General features: G+C 52.0%; 1 long non-coding RNA gene across 1 annotated transcript; it reads left to right on the top strand.

Annotated features, from left to right (window-relative positions):
* The first annotated feature begins 1,531 nt into the window (after nt 1-1,531).
* On the top strand, nt 1,532-4,773 carry LOC112623760. Its single transcript, XR_003119199.1, has 3 exons — nt 1,532-1,874; nt 2,545-2,596; nt 4,421-4,773. It is a non-coding gene; the product is annotated as an uncharacterized LOC112623760 (long non-coding RNA).
* The last annotated feature ends 10,494 nt before the right edge of the window (nt 4,774-15,267 follow it).

Below are 15,267 nucleotides of genomic sequence, written 5' to 3'. Positions count from 1 at the left end.
AGCTGTGGGGTAGGGGCTAGGTGCATGGCCAGAGAGCTGTCTGAGGAGGATTGGTCTATTCCTCTTGGCCCATCCTGGGGCAACTTGAAGCCAGTATGATTCATCTTCCCCTCCAGGAGAGGGACAGAAGGGAGGCTAACCCTGGCTCCAGATGCAGCCCAGCCAGATTCTTCTGCCCTGATCGTGGGCTGCCATCTGGATGGACCCGCCAGCCTCAGAGGGCGGTTAATTTACAACCCGTGCTGCTCCTTGTCCATACTGGGCCAGAGCGGCCTCAACCCCCAACCCCTCAGTCTCCCAGCAGAAGAATATGCGAGCACTCTGGGAACAAGTTCCAGCTCGAGTTCCTTCCTTCCTGCTTCTGTCAACTCCATCCCTCCAAGCTTTGGCCTCCCCCAGCACCTCATCCAACTGGCAAACTTCCGAGGAGAGGCAGGAAAGTGAGCAGGCGCTCTGCCCAGGCTGCCTGGGTTCAACCTCCAGAGCTTACCAGCTCTGCAACCTTGGGTAAGTCGCTTAGCCTCCCTGTGCCTCTGTTTCCTCAGCTATACGATGAAGATAATACTAGAAGCCTCTTTTTCAGGATGATGTGGTTATGGGTGTTGCGGAGCTCTGTTCCGCCAGTTCCCGCTGCGAGTCACCGCTGTTCGCTCACCAAGAAACAAGTTGGTCAGGAAGCTGCACTGCAGCTGTGGTGTTGTTTTGTCTTGTTTTGTTTTTGTTTTTTGTTGTTGTTGTTTTTGAGACGGAGTCTTGCTTTGTCTCCCAGGCTGGAGTGCAATGGCATAATCTCGGCTCACTGCAACCTCTACCTCCCAGTTTCAAGTGATTCACCTGCCTCAGCCTCCCGAGTAGTTGGGGTTACAGGCGCCTGCCAACATGCCAGGCTAATTTTTGAATTTTTAGTAGAGACAGGGTTTCGCCATGTTGGCCAGGCTGGTCTTGAACTCCTGACCTCAAATGATCCACCCACCTCAGCCTCCCAAAGTGCTGGGATTACAGCCTCAAGCCACCGTGCCTGGCCCAGCTGTGGCTTTTAAGGACACCAGAGAAACACTCATGGAGCCAGAGGTGACAAATCATGGAATGAGAATTACCCTAACCAGCCACAAGGAAAAATCCCTGAGGTGTGTGCTGACTTGATCAGAGGCACCAAGGAAAGGACTCTCGAGAGTGACAGGACCAGTTCTGATGCCTCTCAGGACTTTGAGAATCACCCTAAGAAAAACTTGTGGTGGGGTGGGCGCGGTGACTCACACCTGTAATCCTAGCACTTTGGAGGCCGAGGCGGGTGGATTACTTGAGCCCAGGAGCTCAAGACCAGCCTGGCCAACATGGTGACACCCCATCTCTACAAAAAAATACAAAAATTAACCAGGCGTGGTGTCACACATCTGTAGTCCCAGCTACTCAGGAGGCTGAGGTGGGAGAATCGCTTGAACCCAGGAGGCAGAGGTTGCAGTGAGCCGAGATTGTGTCACTGCACTCCAGTCTGGGCGACAGAGCAAGACCTTGTCTCAAAACAAACAAAACAAAACAACAACAACAACAAAAACTTGTGGTGAAGGTTCTGAGACGCAGGATGTATTCCAGATAAGAACCCACAAGTGACTCATTGACTTGCACGTCTTCCGAGGTTATCGCTCATTACTTCCATTAGTAATGTGCCCAGGAGTGAAGGCTGAAGTCACCATTGCAGATGCTTAGGTCAACTATTGTAATAAATTGATTACTAGTTGTTAAAAAATATATATAGCAGCCACTTCCTAATGCTGTTGTTAGGATTAAACCATCCCATGGACAAAGGTTTCAAGCAGCCCCAGGCACAGGCTACCCGCTCAGTGATCATTCTCAGCTGCTGGAACCCCTGCAACGTGATGGGTGTGGGGGAGGGGTCAAGGTGTCAGGGAAAGGGATTGACTCAAGGCCTGCAGGCCTCAGCCGGGGGAGGAGGAGGGACCTGGTGTGTAACTAACTGGTCACGAGGGGAGAAGGGCCATGGGTGGTGAGGGGAAGGGCTGAGGGTACCCAGAGGAACAGCCGAAGTCAGGACTGTCCTCTGGGGGGAAGGAAAAGAAAGTTTGCACTGACGCTGTTCTGCCTGGCTCCCGCTATTCCTCCTTTTATTCTTTCTTCTCTTTCTGCCCCACTCCTGAGGGAGAGACAGACATGGAGAGAACCGTTGTCAGGCTTCACCCTGCTTCCTGGGCAGGCCTCAGGCCACCAACCGTTCTTTTAGGGCCTCCAGCCTTCTAGACAGGCTGGCCTATGACTCCACTGGGACAGTGTGGCCATTGCTGTAGAAGGCAGGGCTGTGTCCCCCTCAGACTGGGGCTCCCTGAGGACAGGGCTGTGTCTCCCTCAGACTGGGGATCCCTGAGGCAGGACTGTGTCCCCTCAGACTGGGGCTCCCTGAGGACAGGGCTGAGTCTCCTCCCTAGGAGTCACCTCATTTATCTCCTGGAACAAGACTGACCTCTTGGGTGTTCTAGGGAGGGAAAGGATGTTCCATATACTCAAAAATTCCTTTCTTCTTGCCAATAGGTGGGCCACAGAATAGAGCATTAAAGGGCCTGGTAGAAACTGGAAAGACCAGGTAAGGGCCATGGAGTCCATGCTCGGTGGTGAGGGCTGATGGAGGTTATGTTGGGGACACACTCTCTTCCCTGGTCCTGGCCTTGGCCACAGCCAGCAGCTTTCTCAAGCTTGCACCAGTTTCAGGGGACAGGAAGGCATGTGGATGGCTCCCCAATGCCCAGCCTTCTTAGGAAGGAAGCCTCCCGTGGTGTAGGGGTCTGAAAGACCATCTCCACACAGAAAAACATAGGGATTTATTGAGCTTCAGGGGCTGCCCACTTCGTGTGTGTTGAATAAATAATTGCAAACTCGCAGGCCAGTTCCTCCCCTAGCCTAGACCACTCACCTCCGCCAGGCTCTGTCTTCCCAAATCCGCAGGGCCAGCCCGTGTTCCCCAGTCGGCCCAGCCACACATTGTCTCAACCTCTCTGTCCCCTCATTGCACTGAAGCCCGGCCTCCACTCCAGCCCTCAACCTTGTCACTCATTCAGGAATGCCCAGGCTCCACCACCAGAGACCCTGGTTTAATTGGCTGGTGGTGGGGCAGCAGGACATTGATTCCTTTTCATTCCCCAGGCCATGCTAACACGCATGCTAGCAAAGCTGGGAGTCTAAGCCATGGGCTCCTCCAGAGGAAGGGGAGCTCCCTTTAATCTCTAAATCCTAGTGTCTAGCACTGTGCCTGGCTCATAATGGTGCTCAATAAATGTTTCTTAATCAATGATTGCCTAACAGATGGGCCATCCCCTTCCTGGAGCTGCCTGAAGGTTCCCGGGACTGGAGTCACTCTTCCTCTCCAGCAGGCAAGCCAGTGATTACCTCTGTTAATCTCTGTTGCCAGACAGAGCTGGGTTCAAATTCTGCCACTTCCTCGACCTTCGGTAAGTCAAACCTCAGTTTCCTCATCCACCATTGGGGCTGATAACAGCCCCTCCCTCGGATAGTTGTTTTGAGGCTGGAGAACACTTCTGTGAAGGCTTAGCTCAGGCAGTCTGTGTTAACCTGGGTCCTGGCAGGAAACAGATGGGTCATTCGAACTGTTCAGGAGTTTACCAGAGGGGTTGTTTGCACAGGTGCGGACTGGGTGGAGGAAAGCAACAAGGAACAATGCAGAACGCCTGGGCCGACTGCGCTAGGGAGCTGGCCATCCATAGGCCTAGAGAGGAGACGGGAGGGAGCGGTCAAAGGCACCCAGAGACAAAACTATGCTGTAGGCCAGGCGCGGTGGCTCACGCCTGTAATCCCAGCACTTTGGGAGGCCGAGGCGGGTGGATCACTTGAGGTCAGGAGTTCAAGACCAGCCTGGCCAAACTGGTGAAACCCTGTCACTACTGAAAATACAAAAGTCAGCTGAGCATGGTGGCAGGTGCCTGTAATCCCAGCTACTCTGGAGGCTGAGGTGGGAGAATCACTTGAACCTGGGAGCTGGAGGTTACTGTGAGTCGAGATCTNAAAAAAAAAAAAAAAAAAAAAAGAAAGCTATGCTGTAGGAGAGGGGCCATGACAGGTACCATGGACACTGAGGAGGCAGCCACTGCCATCCCAAAATATCTACCCCAACCTCACTCACCTTCCTCCCTCCAGTCTCCAACCATTGGGTAACACCACCCAGAGAAGATCCCAGGATACGATCCACAGAGTCAGCCTTCCGGGGCACAGTGCAGGGCAGAAGAGGGTGGAGAGGGGATTTGGAGGAGCAAACGGAAGGTCTCCAGCACTGACATCGGCCAGCGCTGATTAAATAGTATTGCTATTATTACTGTTCATTTGGCCCGTGAACCCTCTTGTGATGTCTGACCTTGATATTTAACTTGATATTTAACTGTATTGTATGTACACACAGGGTCTCGCTGGCATAGCAGACGGCCTAAGGGCGGGACCAGGCCCTCGCAGCAGGTGCAGCAGGTGCCCCGAGCACACTGGAGGAAGAAAAGACTACGTCTTTGCACCACAGCACACTTCCACGTTCAGCCACAGGCGTTCACGCTTTTGACAAGCCATCAAATGGCTTTTCAATAGCAAGCTTCATTAAAATGGAAGCACATTGCTCTAGTATGCAGATGGGGCCACTTTATTACTTTTTAATTTGTTTACAGAAAGCCCATGTTTGGTGTACACCATCTTTGCAAATAGTAACAAATGGGCATGTTCGCTGTCTCCAAAGCTGTAGTGTCCCTGGATAAATAGACCGAAACCGTGTTGGAGCACTGCGCTTGGTTACTCTTAATAGAATCTGACACACTCTTCAAAATGTGCGGAAGGCTGGAGGGAAGGGGGCCACCGTGTGTGTGGCGTGTGACTTTGGGCTACTCTAGTCCCTCTCTGGGCCCTCTTTTTCAATCTACACAGTAAGTGACCAGGCCCAAATAGAGCCTTTGCAGCTCTCCTCTTCCACGACTTCAAGATTTCTCTACCTTTACCATCCTGGAAGCTGCAAACTTCCTGAACCACCCGCCTCCCAACTCCCAAAGGAAGCCCTCTCCACTCAAATGAGATAAAACTTACAAATTACCAAATTCATTTTGAAAATGGGTCAAATTGAATGGAGAATACTTAATGGAGCATAACTATTCAAGTGGCAGTTAAACACTCATGCGATAGACCCCAAAGCACCAATATTCTCAAACTGGGCAGGACCCTCCAATTCCAGTTTCATTCATTATTAGCTGTGCAGTGTTGCTTAACCTCTCTGTGCCTCAGTTTCCTCACTGGTAAAGTGGGGATTGTAATGATACCCTCCACCTGGGTTGTCGGGGGCATTTGATTCCTTTTTGTGGTTTATTTTGAGGCAGAGTCTTTCCCTCTCACCCAGGCTGGAGTGCAGTGGTGCGATCACGGCTCACTGCAGCCTCAAACTCTTGGGCTCAGGGGATCCTCCCACCTCAGCTTCCCAAGTAGCTGGGACTACAGGTACGCACCACCACCACTTCTGACTAAATTTTTTAAAGTTTATTTTTAGAAATGGGGTCTCACTAAGTTGCCCAGGCTGGTCTCAAACTCCTGGCCTCAAGAGATCTTCCTGCCTCAGTCTCCCAAAGTGCTGGGATTCCAGGCATGAGGCACTGCACCTGGCGGGGATTCGATTCTTCTAACCATTCAGAACAGGTATGGCATCAGCAAATAGTCAGTAACTGTTAATTACTGTCATTGCCCGTATGCAGGGTAGCAGTAGTACTTCCATTAAAGAGAAAGGACTTGGGACTATCTGTGTTACATAAAGTGGCCCATTCAGCGAATCTGTCCTGTCCTGACCACACCCAAGGAAGGATGCTTGCCCTTCAAGTCACTTTCTATCACACTCCCCCGGTTTCTTTTTTTCAAGGCACTCGTCATCATGAAAAAAACCCTTTTTATATATCTTCCTATTTGTTGTCAGTCTCTCTCCCTCTCACCATGGGCTCCATGAGGGCAGGGACATTGTGTTACTCATGGCTGTCTCCCCAGTGCCTAGAACAGCATTTGGCGGTTTCTCCATAAATGTTTGTCAAATGGATAAATGTCTATATCCGCAAAGTGTGTGGTGTTGCGCAGACATGAGCTCTGGGAACGAAGATGCTTGTTACAAGGGCACTGGTGAAAGTCCGGCCCATGTGGAAGCCACAGTACACACAGGCACCCCTGACCTCTGAAGTCTGGATTCTTGGAACTATCCATTAAGTGGATTTATAAAACAAGATCAGAAAAGAATGCAAGGAACAAAACAATATCCTAATCCCTTTATCTCCTGGGCCTCCCCTCCAGGCCTTGGATAAGGTAACATCTTGTCCTGAAAAAGGGTTCCCAGGGTGCAGAGGCTGTGTGGTGAGGAGGATATGCCATTTTGGGTGACCGTCATGTTACAGTTTTAAAAGTTATCTTGGAGCCATCATCTCACCTGAGATCTCCTTGTGACAACGGAAAACCCCACGCCCTCTCGGTGGTGTTGCCCCCCTTTTACAGATGTGGAAGCCGGGGGAAGAGGCAGAACTGACTCGCCCTTCTGACAGCCTACCCGCAGCCCCTGCTGATAATACCTCATGGCCTCCTCAGAAAGGAGTATTAATAATCCCGCTAAGGCAAGGGACAGGATTTGTGCATTTCAAATAAGTGTTCAGCTATAGGAGAATGAAACTAAAAGGAATGGGCTATTCTCAGTTAACCAGTGTATACTATTAGCCAGAAACACACACACACACACACACACACACACACACACACACACACCCCGACCCCAACAGGCTGGCTGGAAGTATACCTTAAAGGTCATCCCATGGGGTGCCCTCAGAATTTCAGAAAGTATATGTCTCTAATTGATCCCTCTAGCAAAGATGCAGGAGACAACATGGTAAAATAAAAAGGCCACTTCTCCTGAGAAGGCTTCAAAGGCATTCTGTTATTATCATTCACAGTAATAACACTCAACACTTAATAAGTTTGCACTAACTATGCACCAGGTACTGTTTTAAGCCCTTCAGACCACAGCAACTTTGTGTTGTATTATTTTCCCCACTTTTTTTTTTTTTTTTTTTTTTTGAGATGGAGTCTGTCGCCCAGGCTGGAGTGCAGTGGCGCAATCTCAGCTCCTTTCAACCTCCACTTCCTGGGCTTAAGCAATTCTCCTGCCTCAGCCTCCCGACGTAGCTGGGACTACAGTATTTTTAGTAGAGACAGTTTCACTATGTTGCCCAAGCTGGTCTCAAACTCCTGACTTCAGGTGATCCACCCATCTCAGTCTCCCAAAGTGCTGGGATTACAGGCATGAGCCGCTACTCCTGGCCATTTGTCCCACTTTAAAATGAGGACACGGAGGCGCAGAGAAGTGAAGGGGCACCCTCAAATTAACAAAGCTGGTAGGTGGCAGAGCCAGGATTCACATCCAGGCAGACAGGCTCTTGGGCTCACACTCTTCACTCTTACAGCCTGTTGTCTCTCCAAGGGAAAAATCTTAGGAAATTTTTTAAAAAGTAAAAATATACAGTATGGTATGGTTTGGCTGTGTGTCCCCACCCAAATCTCATGTTGAAATGTGATCCTGAGTGTTGGAGGTGGGGCCCGGTGGGAGGTGATTGGATCATGGGGGTGGTTTTTAATGATTAAGCACCATCCCCCTAGTACTGTCTTACGAGATCTGGTTGTTTAAAAGTGTGTGGCACTTCCCCCTTTGCCCTTTCTCTCCTGCCACCATGTGAAGAGGTGCTTGCTTCCCCTTCACCTTCCTGAGGCCTCCCAGCCATGCTTCCTGTACAGCCTGCAGAACTGTGAGTCAATGAAACCTCTTTTCTTTATTAACTACCTAGTGTCAGGTAGTTCTCTATAGCAATATGAGAACAGACTAATACATAGCAATGTAGTAAGAATCCATCTTATTGCTAAAATTTTAAATCACAAAGATAATTATTAGTAGTGAAAGTGCATGACTGTCCTGTTGGCTGTAAAACCTTCCATGTAATAGCATTATCGGCAAGTGAGGCTACAGAAGATGGCCCAATATTTTGGCTGGTGGACATGATGGAAAGAGCATTTGGCCCACGGTTATAAAACATGTGTCCCAGCATGATTACTCCTGGGTCTCAGAAATGGTACACTCATCTCACCTCCGCTGTCATTTTACATATAAAGTATGTGAAGCCCAGAGAGGTTAGGTGACTCACCAGAGGTCACCCAGCAAATTATGGGGAAACCTAACCACTCAATTCAATGAATGCTTAATGTCACATCTACCATTTGATTGAGTTATGTTCTTTGCATTAGAAGCCAGAGAGAAGCTCAATGCCAGATCAGGATGGGCCAAGTTAACCCGCAAAGGGCTAGAACCAATTCCTTCCAGGGCTCCAGTCACAGCCCAGGGCTATTTTCTGCCTAAGTGCAGCTGCTGCTGTGGGGTAGTCACTTAAGAGTTTTAGCCCTTGGCTCTCCTCAGGAGAGGAAAGAGGAAAGACCAGACGCCTACTGATCCTTTTATGCGAGGGCCAATGAATACCTCACACCTTTCAGAAACTTCCAAATAACCCTCTGCCTTCCAATAATTCTAGGAGAATGGAAATTGACTCCCACCTGCCTCTCCTACCACCATTCAAGCTAATGGCTCGGGGAAAGGCCAGGAACCGCTTCTCTGTGTGTCTGCAGCCTCCTCCTCCTCACAGGCCCAGGATATTGATCATCTCCATCAGTGAGGTCACAGGACTGGGTGGGGAGGAGGCAGCTGCCCTGCAGGGGAACCTGAAGACAGCGATCTCCAGCCATGCAGCCGGGAAGTGGGGAGAGCAGAAGAAGGGGGACCAGGAGCCTCTCTGAGGGTCTGTCCTGGAGGCTTTCCAGTGAGGTGACAACGGCTTATTATAGCTAATTTCCTTCCCTTTGCTAGAACCAAAAATCCACAGGGTTTTTGCTGCATATTTGTGTATCTGGCACTCTCAGCTCACCTCCCCTTGGGGACCATAAGAGATGCAGAGGAAAGAAACAACATAGCCTTCCATAATTTCAAAGTCAGTTCCAGAGTTAATAATAAATTAAGAGCTGGGGGCGGGGTGGAAGCCTAGATGTGGCAGACCCGCTCTTGCAGCATAGACCAGCCCCTCTGGGAACACCTTCTGGAAGTCAGCAGGAAAAGTAGGTGCCCTGGGGACCGAAGATGCTGAGGTGGCTTCCCCACTGTGGCAGGCTTCCCCCTGGACCTCAGGTTTCTGTGGTACCCACGCCTGTGGGTGCCCACACCAGGATGGATGGGGATGGAGGTGGGAAGAACTGGAGAGTATTCTCTTCCACTTCTCCCCGGAGCAGACACCAGCCCCATCAGGGCACCCGTAGTCCCACGGTCTCTGAGGAGGGGGGCATGGCTGTTTCAGAGAGAACAGGGAGACTTCTCTCCCTGGAAGACGACTGAACCCACTCACCTCTGAGGAGGTTTCCAGACCAGCCGCCATGCCAGTTGGAAATCCAACAGTCCCAAATGCCTGTGTGATTTTGTTATTCATTCTTTAGGTCCTAGGAAGACTATCTCCCAGACTAGAAGCTTCCTGGAGACCAGGGCCTCTGACATCTGACTGGAAGCTCAATCAGTTCTTGTCAGAGCTAGAGCGTGAGGGGACTGGGGAGCAGCAGGGAGGATACTAGGCAGGTTTTGCCCCAAGAAGGTGGAGTGGAGGGTGGACAAGATCACTGCCCTGAAACATCTGAAGGGCGGTCCTGTAGGCATGGAGTTCACACCTAGGCCAACAAGAAGAGCTAGGATGAATGAGAGATGACACAAGGGACTCGACTTGGGATCCAGAAAAGGGTGAACTTTCTGGGAGTGGCTCAGCAAGAGGCAGTGAGCCTCCCACTGCGGGGGCGGGGGTGCTTCTTGGGAGGGGTCTGGAGCACAAGGTGGTGGTCAGACCAGGCGGCTGTTAAGATCCTTACCAAGCCCAAGAGTCAGTCCATGATGGATAGATGTTCTGGTCTCTTCCGCCCCTACACCTAGAGCTCCCCCTCCTGACCACACAGAGAGGGACCAGAGGCAAATGTGCAGGAGGACACAGGAACCCAATCCCAGCCAGGGAGGCCACCAAACAAATCAATCAGGCAAACACCCACAGACAGAGGATGGACACAGCGGTGGCTGGTGTGGGGATCTGTCCTCCTCTTCCCCACCCCATGGCCTAGAGGACAGTCCCTGTGTCTGCCAGTTGAACAGGCTAATAAGCAGGAAAATCAGTCTTCCCTGCCAATGGAGAGAGTGTTCTCTCCTCTCCACTGCAGGGGAGCGAGGCCTCAGCTCATCCTGCGTGCTACAGGGGACCCACTCATTCTTCACAAGGAAAATGGAACAGCACAGAGCCAGGGTGTGACTTGCCCACAGCCACACAGCTCACATGGCTGGTAAGAGGAAGGGGTGAGGCAGAGCCCAGGACTCCTACCCTACTGCCAGCCAGTATTCTTTCTCCTGCCCTTGCCTGCCCCTGTGTCACCATCTGCTCCTACAGCAATTGGGATTCCTTTTAAAACATATGTTCATCTCAGGCAGGTCCCAAAGTGGATGGAGAAATGATATATATGTTCTTTGCTGGCCCAGGAAGAGCTGGCAGAATGAGCTCTTGACATTTCTGGGATACCAGAAGCATTCCTGGGATGCATGGTCCCCATGCTTCCTTCCCACTACCATATTCTCTCCCGAGAACTGCGGAAGCATGGATTTGTCATTCTTCTCCTCCCTGTGCCCATCTGCTTCCTTCCAGGAGCCCCTCCACACCGTGAAGGCCAGGCCAGCTCCTCCAGTTTCTGATGGGCTGTTAACAAGAAACTTGGAGGCCAGACCTCTATGCACACTGCTGAGGAGACCAGGGCAGTTCAGGACTGAACACAGCCAGATGTGTTCAGCACAGACCATGACCTCTCCCCGCCTGCGAGGAACAGGAACTAGTTCTGGAACTAATCCACATCTGAACCCAGACCCCTGAAGTCCACCCTCCTTCACCCACCAAAGCAGACAGCTCCGTCCCACAGACTGGGCCCCTCCTCCACTACCCAGACACTGTCTGAGGCTGGAGACTGGAGGCAGTGACCTCTGGGGATCCCTTGCCTGAGGTTTCTGGTTCCATCAATCCCAGGGAGCTGGAGAAGGAGAGCGGATTTCCCTCCAGGACTCCCGCGGATACCGACCTGAGCACATCAGCTAAAGTCCTCGCAGCAGCGCGATCACAGGCTCCAGAACAGGGCCTGAGGGTCCTGTCCCCTCCCCCACCCCGCCCCTCCTCTCAGACCCAGGGCAATTTCCCTACAAGTGTGCTCACGCTGGGCCCTCTGAGCCACGGCGCCAATTGACTGGATTTCAATCAGAAATCCATCTCCCTTAAGGACCGCTTTGGATAAAAGCAGAAGTAACCTGCAATCTAGATGCTGATGCCAAGCCATAATGGGGAAGCCGAAGAGAAGCCGGGCCCAACTCGGCCTCGGCCCCAGCCCCCAGCTAGGACGAAATCAGGCCTCAGCTGAAGCGGACTCAGCTTCCAGGGCCCGAGGAAAAGAGCCTGAGTTCCCTCCATCTCCACCACCAGCTGCCACAGGCTAAATCCTCGAGCCTGCCGATGGGGTTAGCCGGCTGCTAGCCGTATTAACAGTCGGCCAGGGGCCGGGGACCAGTCTTGCACCCCTGGGCAGGCCCTCTGTGTGGTTCCCAGCGCGCGCCCAACAAAGGCCCTTACAGGCCGGCTAAGGAGGGTCTGGGTGTCCTTAAGAGCCAGGAGGAGCTGCGGGCTCAGCACTTGTTCCCACCTACCAACCCCCAACCTCATCGCCAGCTGCCGCTTCCGCCACTGAGTCCTCTCCGGGCTATATTGCGGTCAGGAAAGGGTCACTCCGAGAGAGCGGGGCTGCTCCAATGCCCCTCCCCGCGCCCCGGCGCCTCCAGACCCCGCACCGCGGGCGGGTCTGTAGGGACAGGAGGGACCCCGTGGAGCGCTGTTGGCTCTGGTGCGCAGCACGGACAGCCTCCCTGGTAAATAATGCACGCCTCCCGGGCCAGGCTGCAGCAGGTAGTGTATCAAAGTAATATCGCGCTGCGAATTGCAGTGTAATCGCGGTAATTTAGGGCCCCGTGGGTGAGCCCGTTTCGGAAGGGCTGCGCGCCCGGACGGGCAAGGTGACTTGAGCGTCTGCGCCGGCTTTGACCTCTGGATTTCCTCCAAGCTAAGTGAGCCCATAAAAAATGGAGAAGCCCAGGCTGTCTCCCAGCAAATGGGGTGTGGGCAGAGAGATTGTATTATCTATCCAGACCCAGCGAGATGGATGCACCTGCCGGGAGAAAAGCGATGTCACTGCGCGCACAGCCCTGCAGGTTGGGTATCCACGTGCGGCGCCCATCCTCTCCCAGGTGGCCGAGAAGGCCGGGCGATGTGTCGGCTGCGCCCTGCCAGGAGCTAGATGTGTTCATTAGGACTTGGGCGGCCCCTGCCGCCGTGAGCTGGAGGATCCGTGCCTCCCACGAGCTGCTCAGCAACCACCTTCCGGGGTCCCCAGGACCTGACTGTGCCATGGCCGCTCCTCCTCCCTCCTGTTGTGCAGGGAAGTTGGGGTATTAATATTCCTGCCCAGGGCCTCCTGGGGGCCTGCTGCTCGTCTCCCCTCCCCCAGTTCTGCCAGGGAAAGTCATTCTGGGGTGGAGAGATGATAGCAGGAAACGTGTTTGCAGGCTCCCTTCTAACTTCTTGATGGGAGCCAGCTGGAAGCGCAAAAGCTGTGTTGTTCCTCTGTGCTCCGCTCCTGGTGACCTAGAAGGCAATAATCATGAGCCTGTCTCAGGAAAGACAAAGAAACGGAGAAACTTACTAGGGGCGGCAGCCCCCTCACATTGCATCAGCAGAGAGCCTTGTGTCTGCGGCCCCACCTCGGTGCCAGGCAGGGTGTTCTGAGTATCTTTAGAAGCCCCCGCCCCCACCCCATGCCTAATTCCCCGGATCCAGGAGTTACTGGTTCCTCCTCACCCATCTCTAAATCATTTTACGTCCCTCATTGAAGAGCTGGGGCAGACACCCAGGCTTCCTAGTCTGAGAATCTGCTGATATTCCCCAGCCCTGTTCCACACCCACCTCCAGCTTTTCCTTTTGCCTAGGTGGTGGGCTCTGAGCTAGCAGGGACCTTGGAAACCAGCAGTTCTGGTTAAACAAGCCAGAGTGCATCCTTCCCGCAGAACATTCTGCAGCAAGAATGAGGGAGATTTATGTGTATGGGGACATGGAAAGATGTCCAGGATATACTGTTAAACAGAAAAAGCAAGTTGCAGAATAGCATGTAAAGTACAGTCTCATTTGTGTTACATTTTAAATAAAGGCTATATATACTCACATGCTTGCATATGCATAGAAAATGTCTGGAAAGATAAAAAGAGACTGTTAGCAATGGTTGTCCCACGGGATAAGGAGAAGCAGAAAGGGACTTTAACCTCTCATCTTACTGTTATGTACTGTTAAATTTTTTTAACAATTGTATTACTTTCATAATTTAAACATAAATCTTTCCCCTCCCCCCCCCACAAAAAAACAGCAATCTCTCAGCGCAACCCCTTCTTATGAAACTGAGGCCCAGAGAAGGAAAAGGACTTTCCCAAGTTGCACAGCACTTATAGCTTGGCCTCAGCCCTGGTCCTGCCCTCTCCTCACCCCAGGCACACAGCTCTGCCAGCCAGACCCACCAGACCCATGAGGGAATCATGAACCCCCCCTTCCCAGAGCAGGAAGGGCCCCTGACTGGGGTGCGACCTTACTTGAGGGAGCAGTCAGATAAAGGCAGGGGATCCCAAGACGAGAATTAGAGACGGATTTGGAACCTGGCTGGACGGCCTGCACTTGCCCGTGACCTTATCCAGCCACCACCAGCCCAGTCTTCTGACACAGCTGGCTTCTCTTGGTCCAGGGTTGGCCGGGGTAGGGACTGAAGGTTCATGCCTAGGGTGACCTACCATCTCGATTTGTCCAGGACTGAGCGGTTTCCTGTGACATGGGACTTTCATTGCTAAAACTGGGCAATCCTGAGAAAACAGGAACAAGCTGGTCACCTTTGTCTTGCCAGACATGTCCGCAGCAACCTGCTAAGAGCCTGGCAAGGACACCTCTGGGTAACTCAAGGGCAAAGATTCTAGCAGGTTGTCTCTGGGCGGAGAGAGCCAGCCCCTGCTCTGACTTTTCTGAAAAATATGAAGCTGCAAGAGTTAATTTACATTTTGTCAGTTGTGCTTTCTCCTTGCATTCGTCCACACACATGCACACACACACACACACACACACACACACACACACACACACACACCACTCCTAGTCTCCCTTAGTCTACTGAGAGGCATGTCCACCGGGGCCCAGAGATACCACCCAGAGCCCACTGAGTCTCTTTGAGCAACATAATCCTCAAGAAATTGTAGAGCCTATAATTACACATGGGATGCTGCGCAATTTCTCATCTCTCCCTCCCCACCCCAGGAGACAAAAAGGAAATTTCACACCCTAGTGAGCCAGGCTCATCTTTTCCTCTTTGATGCCAGCCTGGGGTTAAAAAGCAGGGACAGACGACACACACCTCCTCTGGGGCCTGATTCCTTGGCTGATTTTGAGATTCAAAGCATGCATCTTAAAGATCATAATCTGATTGTGCTATGCCCGCCTTCCCGGCCGATTAATGGCCTCCTGGCTTCCGCACTGCAGCACCCAGTGCTCAGCAGAAAGCCACCTCCCACACCCCAGCCCCACCTGAGTCTGGCAACCCAGAGGAGAAGAGGCTAAGGCTAAGCAGGGGGCGTGTCAAGGAAGGAACAGAGATCTAAGTTCAAGTCCTAGTCCTGTCGCTAGCTAGCTGTGTGACTTTAGATAAATTGCTTGCCCTCTCTGGTCTTTGATTTCCTCACCGTGAAATGAAGATATTGACCTACATGGTCTCTAAGACCCTTTAGACCCAATAAACCAGACTTCCTTGGTTAAAATCCTGACTTCTCCTTCTACGTGGGTAAACTTGGGCAAGTTTCTTCACTTTCCTATGCCTCTGTCTTCATCCACCTCATTGTGTTGTAGTAAGAATTAAGTGAGTTAACATTTTAAAAGTGCTTAAAACGGTGCCTGGCACATGCCAAAGCACTTGTGGCAGGGACATTGGTGCTCTGTCTTTATACCCCTGGCACTCACTAGTCCCATGCGTGGCTCTTGAACTCCAAGCACCTGTGGTTCTCTGCCCTGCCTGATACGTTTCTTT

This window comes from Theropithecus gelada, chromosome 4 (genome assembly GCF_003255815.1).
Source record: "Theropithecus gelada isolate Dixy chromosome 4, Tgel_1.0, whole genome shotgun sequence".
NCBI lineage: Eukaryota > Metazoa > Chordata > Mammalia > Primates > Cercopithecidae > Theropithecus > Theropithecus gelada.
The sequence above is the reverse complement of the archived record's forward strand: the minus strand, read 5'-3'. Positions and strand labels throughout refer to the sequence as shown.